The following is a 15,403-nucleotide window of genomic DNA, read 5'->3' as shown; positions in this document are numbered from 1 at the left end:
GTTCATAAAGCTCTTAACTACTGTACCCTAAAGTACACTAACACCCATAAACTACCTATGTACCCCTAAACCGAGCTCCCCCCACATCGCCGCCACTCGATTAAAATTTTTAACCCCTAATCTGCCGACCGCCACCTACGTTATACTTATGTACCCCTAATCTGCTGCCCCTAACCCCGCCGACCCCTGTATTACATTTATTAACCCCTAACCTGCCCCCCACAACGTCGCCGCCAGCTACTTAAAATAATTAACCCCTAATCTTCCGACCGCAAAGCGCCGCCACCTACGTTATCCCTATGTACCCCTAATCTGCTACTCCTAACACCGCCGACCCCTATATTATATTTATTAACCCCTAATCTGTCCCCCTCAACGTCGCCGACACCTGCCTACACTTATTAACCCCTAATCTGCCGAGCGGACCTGAGCGCTACTATAATAAAGTTATTAACCCCTAATCCGCATCACTAACCCTATCATAAATAGTATTAACCCCTAATCTGCCCTCCCTAACATCGCCGACAGCTACCTTCAATTATTAACCCCTAATCTGCCGAGCGGACCTCACCGCTATTCTAATAAATGGATTAACCCCTAAAGCTAAGTCTAACCCTAACACTAACACCCCCCTAAGTTAAATATAATTTACATCTAACGAAATAAATTAACTCTTATTAAATAAATTATTCCTATTTAAAGCTAAATACTTACCTGTAAAATAAATCCTAATATAGCTACAATATAAATTATAATTATATTATAGCTATTTTAGGATTAATATTTATTTTACAGGCAACTTTGTAATTATTTTAACCAGGTACAATAGCTATTAAATAGTTAAGAACTATTTAATAGTTACCTAGTTAAAATAATAACAAATTTACCTGTAAAATAAATCCTAACCTAAGTTATAATTAAACCTAACACTACCCTATCAATAAAATAATTAAATAAACTACCTACAATTACCTACAATTAACCTAACACTACACTATCAATAAATTAATTAAACACAATTCCTACAAATAAATACAATTAAATAAACTAGCTAAAGTACAAAAAATAAAAAAGAACTAAGTTACAGAAAATAAAAAAATATTTACAAACATAAGAAAAATATTACAACAATTTTAAACTAATTACACCTACTCTAAGCCCCCTAATAAAATAACAAAGCCCCCCAAAATAAAAAATTCCCTACCCTATTCTAAATTAAAAAAGTTACAAGCTCTTTTACCTTACCAGCCCTGAACAGGGCCCTTTGCGGGGCATGCCCCAAGAATTTCAGCTCTTTTGCCTGTAAAAAAAAACATACAATACCCCCCCCCCAACATTACAACCCACCACCCACATACCCCTAATCTAACCTAAACCCCCCCTAATCTAACCTAAACCCCCCTTAAATAAACCTAACACTAAGCCCCTGAAGATCTTCCTACCTTGTCTTCACCATCCAGGTATCACCGATCCGTCCTGGCTCCAAGATCTTCATCCAACCCAAGCGGGGGTTGGCGATCCATAATCCGGTCCAGAAGAGGCTCCAAGTCTTCCTCCTATCCGGCAAGAAGAGGACATCCGGACCGGCAAACATCTTCTCCAAGCGGCATCTTCGATCTTCTTCCATCCGGAGCGAAGCGGCAGGATCCTGAAGACATCCAGCGCGGAACATCCATCCGGACCGACGACTGAATGACGAATGACTGTTCCTTTAAGGGACGTCATCCAAGATGGCGTCCCTCGAATTCCGATTGGCTGATAGGATTCTATCAGCCAATCGGAATTAAGGTAGGAATTTTCTGATTGGCTGATGGAATCAGCCAATCAGAATCTAGTTCAATCCGATTGGCCGATCCAATCAGCCAATCAGATTGAGCTTGCATTCTATTGGCTGATCGGAACAGCCAATAGAATGCGAGCTCAATCTGATTGGCTGATTGGATCAGCCAATCGGATTGAACTTGATTCTGATTGGCTGATTCCATCAGCCAATCAGAAAATTCCTACCTTAATTCCGATTGGCTGATAGAATCCTATCAGCCAATCGGAATTCGAGGGACGCCATCTTGGATGACGTCCCTTAAAGGAACAGTCATTCGTCGTTCAGTCGTCGGTCCGGATGGATGTTCCGCGCTGGATGTCTTCAGGATCCTGCCGCTTCGCTCCGGATGGAAGAAGATCGAAGATGCCGCTTGGAGAAGATGTTTGCCGGTCCGGATGTCCTCTTCTTGCCGGATAGGAGGAAGACTTTGGAGCCTCTTCTGGACCGGATTATGGATCGCCAACCCCCGCTTGGGTTGGATGAAGATCTTGGAGCCAGGACGGATCGGTGATACCTGGATGGTGAAGACAAGGTAGGAAGATCTTCAGGGGCTTAGTGTTAGGTTTATTTAAGGGGGGTTTGGGTTAGATTAGGGGTATGTGGGTGGTGGGTTGTAATGTTGGGGGGGGGGTATTGTATGTTTTTTTTTACAGGCAAAAGAGCTGAAATTCTTGGGGCATGCCCCGCAAAGGGCCCTGTTCAGGGCTGGTAAGGTAAAAGAGCTTGTAACTTTTTTAATTTAGAATAGGGTAGGGAATTTTTTATTTTGGGGGGCTTTGTTATTTTATTAGGGGGCTTAGAGTAGGTGTAATTAGTTTAAAATTGTTGTAATATTTTTCTTATGTTTGTAAATATTTTTTTATTTTCTGTAACTTAGTTCTTTTTTATTTTTTGTACTTTAGCTAGTTTATTTAATTGTATTTATTTGTAGGAATTGTGTTTAATTAATTTATTGATAGTGTAGTGTTAGGTTAATTGTAGGTAATTGTAGGTAGTTTATTTAATTATTTTATTGATAGGGTAGTGTTAGGTTTAATTATAACTTAGGTTAGGATTTATTTTACAGGTAAATTTGTTATTATTTTAACTAGGTAACTATTAAATAGTTCTTAACTATTTAATAGCTATTGTACCTGGTTAAAATAATTACAAAGTTGCCTGTAAAATAAATATTAATCCTAAAATAGCTATAATATAATTATAATTTATATTGTAGCTATATTAGGATTTATTTTACAGGTAAGTATTTAGCTTTAAATAGGAATAATTTATTTAATAAGAGTTAATTTATTTCGTTAGATGTAAATTATATTTAACTTAGGGGGGTGTTAGTGTTAGGGTTAGACTTAGCTTTAGGGGTTAATCCATTTATTAGAATAGCGGTGAGGTCCGCTCGGCAGATTAGGGGTTAATAATTGAAGGTAGCTGTTGGCGATGTTAGGGAGGGCAGATTAGGGGTTAATACTATTTATGATAGGGTTAGTGATGCGGATTAGGGGTTAATAACTTTATTATAGTAGCGCTCAGGTCCGCTCGGCAGATTAGGGGTTAATAAGTGTAGGCAGGTGTCGGCGACGTTGAGGGGGTCAGGTTAGGGGTTAATAAATATAATATAGGGGTCGGCGGTGTTAGGGGTAGCAGATTAGGGGTACATAGGGAGAACGTAGGTTGCGGCGGTTTACGGAGCGGCAGATTAGGGGTTAAAAAAAATATGCAGGGGTCAGCGATAGCGGGGGCGGCAGATTAGGGGTTAATAAGTGTAAGGGTAGGGGTGTTTAGACTCGGGGTACATGTTAGGGTGTTAGGTGCAGACGTAGGAAGTGTTTCCCCATAGGAAACAATGGAGCTGCGTTAGGAGCTGAACGCTGCTTTTTTGCAGGTGTTAGGTTTTTTTTCAGCTCAAACAGTCCCATTGTTTCCTATGGGAGAATCGTGCACGAGCACGTTTTTGAGGCCGGCCGCGTCCGTAAGCAACTCTGGTATCGAGAGTTGCATTTGCGGTAAAAATTCTCTACGCTCCTTTTTTGGAGCCTAACGCAGCATTTGTTTGAACTCTCGATACCAGAGTTAATTTTATGGTGCGGCCAGAAAAAAGCCCGCGGAGCGTTAACAGCCCTTTTACCGCCGAACTCCAAATCTAGGCCTGAATATGTTGAAATTCTTGTATGATATTTTTAAAAATCTATACACAATATACTTTGTGAATGTCCCTTTAAGGACCCAAACATTTGGAATTTTGATTTAACATTGACAAAATAAACTAAAGGGGAATTAAAATTCTATATAGATATTTGATGTCTAACCCAAGAGGTAAGATTTTAAAATATACATAATATTACTAAGTATAGTTAAATGACTCCACTAGAAAATTACATAGATTAATCTGGCATCCAATAACTAGCTTGTGAAAAATATCAACTTAAATGACCTACCATTTATAAATGTAAAAATTAAAAGAATTTAGAAAATAATGTTTTGAGATACCTAAGGAAGATACAAGATCTTATAAAATTAATTTTACATTCAACAACACTGTCACTTTAATGTAATTGAACCACTTCACCTTCTTAAAAGTTAAAATAAAAAACTTTTGACTACATATCCAAAATTAATTTAATATCTACATTTTCAAAAGAAAAGCATCGAAGGATCTCACTCCCCAATTAATGTTCTAAAAGATATTTTAATGTAATATTCTCGGAATCAGTTGATTTTATAATATTAATGCATTATTTGATCTTATGCATGTGCTTGTCAAATAGCCAACTACCAGTCATGGGAGTCCAACTTTTATTTATTGACAGATTATATTGATATTTAGTAGAATCTGTTCAAAAGAATGTATTTAATAATAAAATGTTTATTATTAACATGTAAAAATAAAAAAGAATAAGTTTATCTAAAAACTAAAAATATTCCTTGAAGTCATCAGATGCCAATCTGAAATGACAAATAAAAAAATGGAACAAAGTTAATACACACGTTGTCAAATATTCATAAAATACATTTAAAATCATCTTGTGTCTATGCTCTAACTTTGTTCAACATTTTTTAAAGATAATTATTAAATTGATTTAAAAGAAATGAAATACATACACCATTATATTGTTGAATCAAAATTCTATTTAAATATCCAAATTTCAAATTATACATAATAATGTATATCACATTTCAACAATATATGTATGCTGAACATAAATGTAATATTTCATGTCCATTCAAATACCTCTATATCAACTATAATATGTATTCCTTTTTCGGATTGTGATCCCTAAATATCTAATGATTAAATAAGTATGACTAATGTATGTAAGCTAACAATAATCAACATTCTTCATGTGATTCTTAACTAGCATGCACCAACCTGGATAATGCATGGTCTTTGAAAGTCAATTCAGGGGTAAACAGTTGATCTTCAATAGGTGTCTTATTAATCAGTTCATTAAATAGAGGACTGGGAAATACCATCTAAAAAAGTAAAATCATCTAAGTGTCTGATTGTGATCCCTAAATATATAATTTTGAACTAAATATGACTAATGTATGTAAGCTAATAATATTCAACAGTCTTCACTAGCATGCATTGGTACACCAACCTGGAAAATGCATGGTCTTTGAAAGTCAATTCAGGGGTAAACAGTTGATCTTCAATAGGTGTCTTATTCATCAGTTCATTAAATAGAGGACTGGGAAATACCATCTAAAAAAGTAAAATCATCTAAGTGTCTGATTGTGATCCCTAAATATATAATTTTGAACTAAATATGACTAATGTGTGTAAGCTAATAATATTCAACAGTCTTCACTAGCATGCATTGGTACACCAACCTGGACAATGCATGGTCTTTGAAAGTCAATTCAGGGGTAAACAGTTGATCTGCAATAGGTGTCTTATTCATCAGTTCATTAAATAGAGGACTGGGAAATACCATCTAAAAAAGTAAAATCATCTAAGTGTCTGATTGTGATCCCTAAATATATAATTTTGAACTAAATATGACTAATGTATGTAAGCTAATAATATTCAACAGTCTTCACTAGCATGCATTGGTACACCAACCTGGACAATGCATGGTCTTTGAAAGTCAATTCAGGGGTAAACAGTTGATCTTCAATAGGTGTCTTATTCATCAGTTCATTAAATAGAGGACCATAGTCATTCTAGAGGATCCCTTTCTGAGTATGTACATTTTAAGTAATGTGTAAACTAAATTCTATTTTTGAAAATGTATGCCATATGATGTATTTGTGTACAATTCATGCCAGCAACAGTCCATACATTTCTACTTACCATCTGATGTCCTCTTTAAAAACCAGGTGGCAAAGACTCGCTACAGGACCCAATGCCCAGAGCATCACCTATATGAATAAATAAAAAATATTTGTAAAATTTGATCAATACTAACATGTTTGCACAATTCTCTACTTGTCATTTCCCTAGAGTTCACATCTATTGACAATACTCCAGTCTAACTTCTATTCTTTACCGTCTAAAGTGGCGGTTGATGACGTCTGCTCTGACATCAAGTCCCTCGTCCTGGAATTCCCCCTCTAGAACAGGATCATCCTCCTCATCTCTGAGGAGGTCTCTGTCCACCGGGACGGCCTGCAGCATCCCAGCCCGCTGTGCAATATTATGCAGGACGCTACAGGCTACAACGATCTTAGCCACCTTCTTTGGGTTGTACTGGAGTGCTCCTCCAGAACGGTCCAGGCACCTGAATCTCATCTTCAGGAGCCCGAACATCCTTTCAACCACCGCCCTGGTTCTCTTATGAGCCCTATTGTAGCGCTCCTCAGACACATCAGTCGGGCTGCGCAAGGGGGTAATGAGCCAAGGCCGGCTCATGTACCCAGAATCACCTATAAATTATGAACAGAACATAATTCAAACAGAATCCTTAAAATAGTATATTGTTTTAGAAATAATTTTTTGTACACGATAATCCGTATTAAAATTTTTCAGAAACATCCAAAAAAAAAGTTGTATATTATTCTGTATCTTGCCATTTCAGCTAAGACATGCTACATATGCGTATTTCTCCTAAACCAAACCTTGTGTAAAATGCTAACTACATGGTTACATTGCATTCTCTATCTGAGCACTTAAGGTAAGACATGCTACATATCTGCATTGAACTAAAACTACACATTAGCGGAAAGAGACAATGACAGGGTTAAATTGCATGAGATAATATATTCACATTTCAGCTAAGACATGCTACATATGCGTATTTCTCCTAAACCAAACCTTGTGTAAAATGCTAACTACATGGTTACATTGCATTCTCTATCTGAGCACTTAAGGTAAGACATGCTACATATCTGCATTGAACTAAAACTACACATTAGCGGAAAGAGACAATGACAGGGTTAAATTGCATGAGATAATATATTCACATTTCAGCTAAGACATGCTACATATGCGTATTTCTCCTAAACCAAACCTTGTGTAAAATGCTAACTACATGGTTACATTGCATTCTCTATCTGAGCACTTAAGGTAAGACATGCTACATATCTGCATTGAACTAAAACTACACATTAGCGGAAAGAGACAATGACAGGGTTAAATTGCATGAGATAATATATTCACATTTCAGCTAAGACATGCTACATATGCGTATTTATCCAAAAAAAAATAATAGTGTTAAATGCTAAATACATGGTTACATTGCATTCTCTATCTGAGCACTTAAGGTAAGACATGCTACATATCTGCATTTAAATAAAAGTAAACATTAGCGTCGGTAAATAACAAATGGTTAAATTGCATCCTATAGATGAACATGACGCTAACATTTTAAGACTACAGGGGCAATTGTCAAACTAATTAAACATGTTGTGCACAAATACTCACCAACGAGATAACCAGGGGGCATTTGTCTTTCCTCAAACTGTCTCCACAGGGACGACAGAGAGAGGATGCGGGCATCATGACAAGCCCCTCCAAAATTCGCATACACATGCATAATCCTCATCCGTGCGTCACAAACATACTGCACGTTGAGGCTATGAAAATGTTTGCGATTTCTGAAGGGCAAGTCATCAATTGGAGCACGCAGCGCAATGTGGGTACAATCAATGGCTCCCAAGACATTGGGCAATTGAGCAATATCAAAGAATTCCCGCTTCAGGCGCCTCCAATCACCATCATTCTGTGGGAATCCTATGTATTGCTTACTGATACGTACCATGGCGTCCAGAAAGTTATCAAACACCACAGAGAATGTACCTTGAGCCAGGCCATGCATGTACAGTTCTCCTGATTGAAAACTCCCGGAGGCCAGGACGTATAGACAGCTTAGCATCTTACTCATGGGGGGAACAGCAGTCCTTATTTGTATACGTGGCTCCAAATGAGGTTTAAGAAGCTCGTAAAGGCCAATGAGCTGTTCGCGATCGAGCCGATACTTATCAAAAACCTCAAAGTCGCTCATGTTTTCCAAGGTGGGTCTCACCCTGTAGACAGGAGGACCTCGAACCAGACGACCCCTTTGTCTCAGTCTGAGCCGCCGAGGCTGCCTGATTCGACCAACAGCTAGTTCGCCAATAGCAGCACCAGCAGCGTCTACCATGTCATCGTCATCCATCTTTCAAAACAGCGTAACAAGGTAAGCACTTGATCTGATGTGGATCACAAGTGATGCTTTGGCCATGTTGTTTGGGGGATTTATAGTACGATTAGTCCAATGGTAGTGAGTTTGTAATGATTGCTGATTGTATTCACCTGTTTGTATGTGAGCGGCGCGAATGCTTTCAAAGTGGGCGTTTTATTTTTTTTGGCTGAAATGTTTTTTTCCCCCAATGAATCTCAATGTGAAAGTGTCAAATATCACACATACAGTGCATGTTTGTAATGTTTGATCATATGCGTAATAAATATTTATTAAACGCGATCTTATAGTAAAAAGCAGACGTCCAGGCTAACATGAATGAAAGTGCATAGTTGTGTATAATGTGCATCAAATGTGATCGATCAATGTTGCTGCAATATTGTTTTTAAACGATAAAGTAACATCTGCCATCTGTAGTATTGTATATATAAGTGATTAGCGAGATGTCAATATTGTATGCGTCCCTTTAAAATCGCAATAATAATTCCGAACTTCCCGTCTGCCATCTGTAGTATTGTATATATAAGTGATTAGCGAGATGTCAATATTGTATGCGTCCCTTTAAAATCGCAATAATAATTCCGAACTTCCCGTCTGTCATCTGTAGTATTGTATATATAAGTGATTGCCGAGCAGTCAATATTGTATGCGTCCCTTTAAAATCGCAATAATAATTCCGAACTTCCCGTCTGCCATCTGTAGTATTGTGTATATAAGTGATTGCCGAGATGTCAATATTGTATGCGTCCCTTTAAAATGGCACTTATGCTGAATAACTTCCGGCTGTCATCTGTAGTATTGTATATATAAGTGATTGCCGAGCTGTCAATATTGTATGCGTCCCTTTCAAATCGCACTAATGCTGAAGAACTTCCGGCTGTCATCTGTAGTATTGTATATATAAGTGATTGCCGAGCTGTCAATATTGTATGCGTCCCATTCAAATCGCCATGAAAAATCTGAACTTCCGGCTGCCATCTGTAGTATTGTATATATAAGTGATTTTAGATCTGACAATATTGTATGCGTCCCATAAAAATGGCACTAATACTGAATAACTTCCGGCTATCCTCTGTAGTATTATATATATAAGTGATTTGCGATCTGACAATATTTATTAATTGTCCCATTGAAATCTCCCTAATAATGCTGTTCCAAACTGTTGTTTACGTATATGTTGTATTGTAGTATTGAGTGTTAAAGTTCCGAAAGGGGCGGTACAGTGGTGAATCTGTGATGTGTATGGTTGAATCTTGTAATGACGTCATGATATTATTAACCTGCCTATGTAGTTGTGAAATCCTCATTGTGTTGTTGTATTGTGCTACATTGTTATTGTGTGCTGAATAAAATCTAAATGTGTGCTTTGTGGTTGCGTGATGGGTGATGCGTGTTATGTACATGTACGTATATATTGTGATTGTGTCCCACATATGCTGACTTGTATATAGCGGTCTGGCATTGTTGTTCCTTCCCATAAAGTGACATCTGTAATCTGGTGTAATGATGTTCTTCTTGTACGTAATTCCTAATGGTTTCTGGTGATGGAATCATGATGTTAAAAGTACAGTCAAATCCATATGTTGTGTTTTGTGATTCCTCGAGAGAATGTCATGTGTTTGTCCCCCATCATTTGAATGCACATGTATGAGTGAATGTTAAAAGTAATATATGTGCATCCATGACTGATCATGTGTTAAGCCTATGTAGATATGCAGTTGCTGCAAGCATATGAGTTGAATAACAGAAATGCAATAATAAAGGTAAATGAGAGGTGTTTCCCATTGTGTACTGTTTGTGAATCAAGAAATGTTTAGTGAATTTTATTTTAATTTTAAATGTAATTTTATTTAAATAATAATGTGTTACTAGTGATGTGGATTTGTAGTTGATGTAATCTAAAAGTGTGAAACAATTTTATGGTGTTGTGAATATTCAATAATTAAAAAACATAAATCCACCATAGTCATTTCTTGATCTATTTATCATCGCTAGGTCTAACGCATAAAATCATGTCTTTTCTAGCGCTGGTATTTGGAGTTTTTCAGTCTACGCTATTTGCGTGCGTTAGGGAAATGAGGGTTTCGCGTGCACGAGCACGTCTTCCCAATAGAAGTCAATGGAGGCTCTAAAGATTTCCAATTTTTTTTTTCTAAGACTGGTTTTCCTCGTAAAGTGAATGACGTCATGAGCTTGTGTGAAAAAGTCGCTAAATCGTGTTCTTTTTGTAATAAATAAATATTTTGTGTATGTCATGTGGTGTATATTGTTTGTATGCATCGATGAGTGTATATTTGTGATAATGTTATTAGTTAGATGTAGGTATACGAGGGTCTTTTCCCGTGTGTCAATGTAAGTCAATGGGAAAATGGATTTGTGTTGTTTTTTTTCAAACACCCGAGATCTCGCAACTTTAATCCTTTGTATTTTGCTGAAAAATTATTAAATATGAAAAATAAACATAGTGTAGTGTTTGTATGAGTGTAAGTGTACTTTGTGTAATATTTTTAATTTGATTCGTAGAATTTAATTTTGTCGGTATATGTTTACTACTGGGTCTGAGGTGTCGGTATGAATTTGAGCGTTAGGTGATTTTGGAGTGGCGGTAAATAAACTCTAAATACCGGAGTCCGTAAGAAACCCGCGTTAGGGGCCTCTAACGCTGGTTTTCACGGCTAACGCCGAACTCCAAATCTAGGCCAAAGATAGCAAGACAACGAAGACAATGTGATAATAGGAGTAAATTACAAAGTTGCTTAAAATTGCATGCTCTGTCTGAATCATTAAAGAAAAAAATTGGGTTTAGTGTCCCTTTAACAGTTTGTGTGGAGTTATAAAATCATGATTAAAATAAATGATAAAATCATGATTAGAATAAAATATACAAAGAAGAATTACACATTAAATATGTTCTTCATAGATTAAACATTTAGATATAAAATAAAATATAGAATATGGAATAGTTATAAATGAAATTAACAATCGCCTAGATTTAGAGTTTGGCGTTAGCCGTCAAAACCAGCGTTAGGGGCTCCTAACGCTGGTTTTTACCGCCCGCTGGTATTTAGAGTCAGCCAGGAAAGGGTCTAACGCTCACTTTGCAGCCGCAACTTTTCCATACCGCAGATCCCCCCACGCCATTTGCGTATCCTATCTTTTCAATGGGATCTTTCTAACGCCGGTATTTAGAGTCGTGGCTGAAGTGAGCGTTAGAAATCTAACGACAAAACTCCAGCCACAGAAAAAAGTCAGGAGTTAAGAGCTTTTGGGGCTAACGCCGGTTCATGAAGCACTTAACTACTGTGCTCTAAAGTACACTAACACCCATAAACTACCTATGCACCCCTAAACCTAGGCCCCCCCACATCGCCGCCACTCTATTAATTTTTTTTAACCCCTAATCTGCCGACCGCACACCGCCGCAACCTACATTATCCCTATGTACCCCTAATCTGCTGCCCCTAACACCGCCGACCCCTATATTATATTTATTAACCCCTAATCTGCCGTCCCCAGCGTCGCCTCCACCTACCTACAATTATTAACCCCTAATCTGCCGACCGGACCTCACCGCTACTCTAATAAATGTATTAACCCCTAATCCGCCTCATTCCCGCTTCAATAACCCTATCTATAATAAATAGTATAAACCCCTAATCTGCCCTCCCTAACATCACCGACACCTAACTTCAAGTATTAACCCCTAATCTGCCGACCGGACCTCACCGCTACTATAATAAATGTATTAACCCCTAAAGCTAAGTCTAACCCTAACCCTAACACCCCCCTGAGTTAAATATAATTTTATTCTAACTAAATAAATTAACTCTTATTAAATAAATTATTCCTATTTAAAGTGATGGTAAAGTCATCTGTTGTGCAATACATAATCCTTTTTCTTTTACCATAACTAACACATCGATGTGCTTATATAAATAAAAAAACATTTATTCACTCTGTAATGCTGATTTTATTTTCCTCTCCGTACAGTGTTTCAAACAGCCTCTCTATATTTTTTCACCGGTGCAGCTTTGATTGACAACGCTTTTAGCCAATCATCAGCTCACCATGCCCTATGTGAAATATGTACTGTATGCTCCCGACATCTACACTAAGTCTTTGCTACTTACTGCGCATACGCACTTCTTACGCTAACTGCTCATTGCTATATGACACTATGCACCGATCGGCTAAAACCAGGAGCTGAGTATTATCATATAGCAATGCTCAGTTAGCGTAAGCGGTGCGCATGCGCAGTAAGTAGCAAAGACTTAGTGTAGATGTCGGGAGCGTGCGGTACATATTTCACATAGGGCGCATGGTGAGCTGATGATTGGCTAAAAGCGTTGTCAATCAAAGCTGCACCAGTGAAAAAATATAGAGAGGCTGTTTGAAACACTGTACGGAGAGGAAAATAAAATCGGCATTACAGAGTGAATAAATGTTTTTTTATTTATATAAGCACATCGATGTGCTAGTTATGGTAAAAGAAAAAGGATTATGTATTGCACAACAGATGACTTTGCCATCACTTTAAAGCTAAATACTTACCTGTAAAATAAATCCTAATATAGCTACAATATAAATTATAATTATATTGTAGCTATTTTAGGATTAATATTTATTTACAGGCAACTTTGTATTTATTTTAACCAGGTACAATAGCTATTAAATAGTTAATAACTATTTAATAGCTACCTAGTTAAAATAATTACAAAATTACCTGTAAAATAAATCCTAACCTAAGTTACAATTAAACCTAACACTACACTATCAATAAATTAATTAAATACAATACCTACAAATAAATACAATTATATAAACTAACTAAAGTACAAAAAATTATTTTTTTTTACAAACATTAGAAAAATATTACAACAATTTTAAACTAAAATTAAAATAGAAAAGCTCTTTTACCTTACCAGCCCTTAAAAGGGCCTTTTGCGGGGCATGCCCCAAAGAATTCAGCTCTTTTGCCTGGAAAAAAACATACAATACCCACCACCCACATACCCCTAATCTAACCCAAACACCCCCTAAATAAACCTAACACTAAGCCCCTGAAGATCTTCCTACCTTATCTTCACCACACCGGGTATCACCGATCGCTCCAGGCTCCGATGTCTTGATCCAAGCCCAAGCGGAGGGCTGAAGACATCCATCCTCCATCTGAAGTCTTGATCCAAGCGGCGGCTGAAGAAGTCCATCTTCGGGCAGAAGTCTTCATCCTATCCGGGCAGAAGAGGAGTTCCGGACCGGCAAACATCTTCATCCAAGCAGCATCTACTATGTTCTTCCATCCGATGACGAGCGGCTCCATCTTCAAGAGATCCTCAATCCTCTTGGAATTAAGGTAGGAAAATTCTGATTGGCTGATGGAATCAGCCAATCAGATTCAAGTTCAACCCGATTGGCTGATCCAATCAGCCAATCAGATTGAGCTCGCATTCTATTGGCTGATCGGAACAGCCAATAGAATGCAAGCTCAATCTGATTGGCTGATTGGATCAGCCAATCGGATTGAACTTGAATCTGATTGGCTGATTCCATCAGCCAATCAGAATTTTCCTACCTTAATTCCGATTGGCTGATAGAATCCTATCAGCCAATTGGAATTCGAGGGACGCCATCTTGGATGACGTCCCTTAAAGGAACCTTCATTCATCGTGTAGTCGTCGGAAGAAGAGGATGGATCCGCGCTGGAGGTCTTGAAGATGGAGCCGCTCGTCATCGGATGGAAGAACATAGAAGATGCTGCTTGGATAAAGATGTTTGCCGGTCCGGATCTCTTCTTCTGCCCGGATAGGATGAAGACTTCTGCCCGAAGATGGACTTCTTCAGCCGCTGCTTGGATCAAGACTTCAGACGGAGGATGGACGTCTTCATCCCCCCGCTTGGGCTTGGATCAAGACATCGGAGCCTGGAGCGATCGGTTATACCCGGTGTGGTGAAGATAAGGTAGGACGATCTTCAGGGGCTTAGTGTTAGGTTTATTTAAGGGGGGTTTGGGTTAGATTAGGGGTATGTGGGTGGTGGGTTGTAATGTTGGGGGGGGGGGGGGTATTGTATGTTTTTTTTTCCAGGCAAAAGAGCTGAATTCTTTGGGGCATGCCCCGCAAAAGGCCCTTTTAAGGGCTGGTAAGGTAAAAGAGCTTTTTTAGTTTAATTTTAGAATAGGGTAGGGCATTTTTTTATTTTGGGGGGCTTTGTTATTTTATTATGGGGCTTAGAGTTTAAAATTGTTGTAATATTTTTCTAATGTATGTAAATATTTTTTTATTTTTTGTAACTTAGTTCTTTTTTATTTTTTTTACTTTAGTTAGTTTATTTAATTGTATTTATTTGTAGGTATTGTATTTAATTAATTTATTGGTAGTGTAGTGTTATTTTTAATTGTAACTTAGGTTAGGATTTATTTTACAGGTAATTTTGTAATTATTTTAACTAGGTAGCTATTAAATAGTTATTAACTATTTAATAGCTTTTGTACCTGGTTAAAATAAATACAAAGTTGCCTGTAAAATAAATATTAATCCTAAAATAGCTACAATATAATTATAATTTATATTGTAGCTATATTAGTATTTATTTTACAGGTAAGTATTTAGCTTTAAATAGGAATAATTTATTTAATAAGAGTTAATTTATTTAGTTAGATAAAAATTATATTTAACTTAGGGGGGTGTTAGTGTTAGGGTTAGACTTAGCTTTAGGGGTTAATAAATTTATTATAGTAGCGGTGAGGTCCGGTCGGCAGATTAGGGGTTAATACTTGAAGTTAGGTGTCGGTTAGGGAAGGCAGATTAGGGGTTAATACTATTTATTATAGGGTTATTGAGGCGGGAGTGAGGCGGATTAGGGGTTAATAACTTTATTATAGTAGCGGCGAGGTCCGGTCGGCAGATTAGGGGTTAATAATTGTAGGTAGATAGCGGCGACGTTGAGGGGGGCAGATTAGGGGTTC

The sequence above is a fragment of the Bombina bombina genome, chromosome 4, assembly GCF_027579735.1.
Source record: "Bombina bombina isolate aBomBom1 chromosome 4, aBomBom1.pri, whole genome shotgun sequence".
NCBI classification, from domain to species: Eukaryota; Metazoa; Chordata; class Amphibia; order Anura; family Bombinatoridae; genus Bombina; species Bombina bombina.
Note: the sequence above shows the minus strand (reverse complement) of the source record.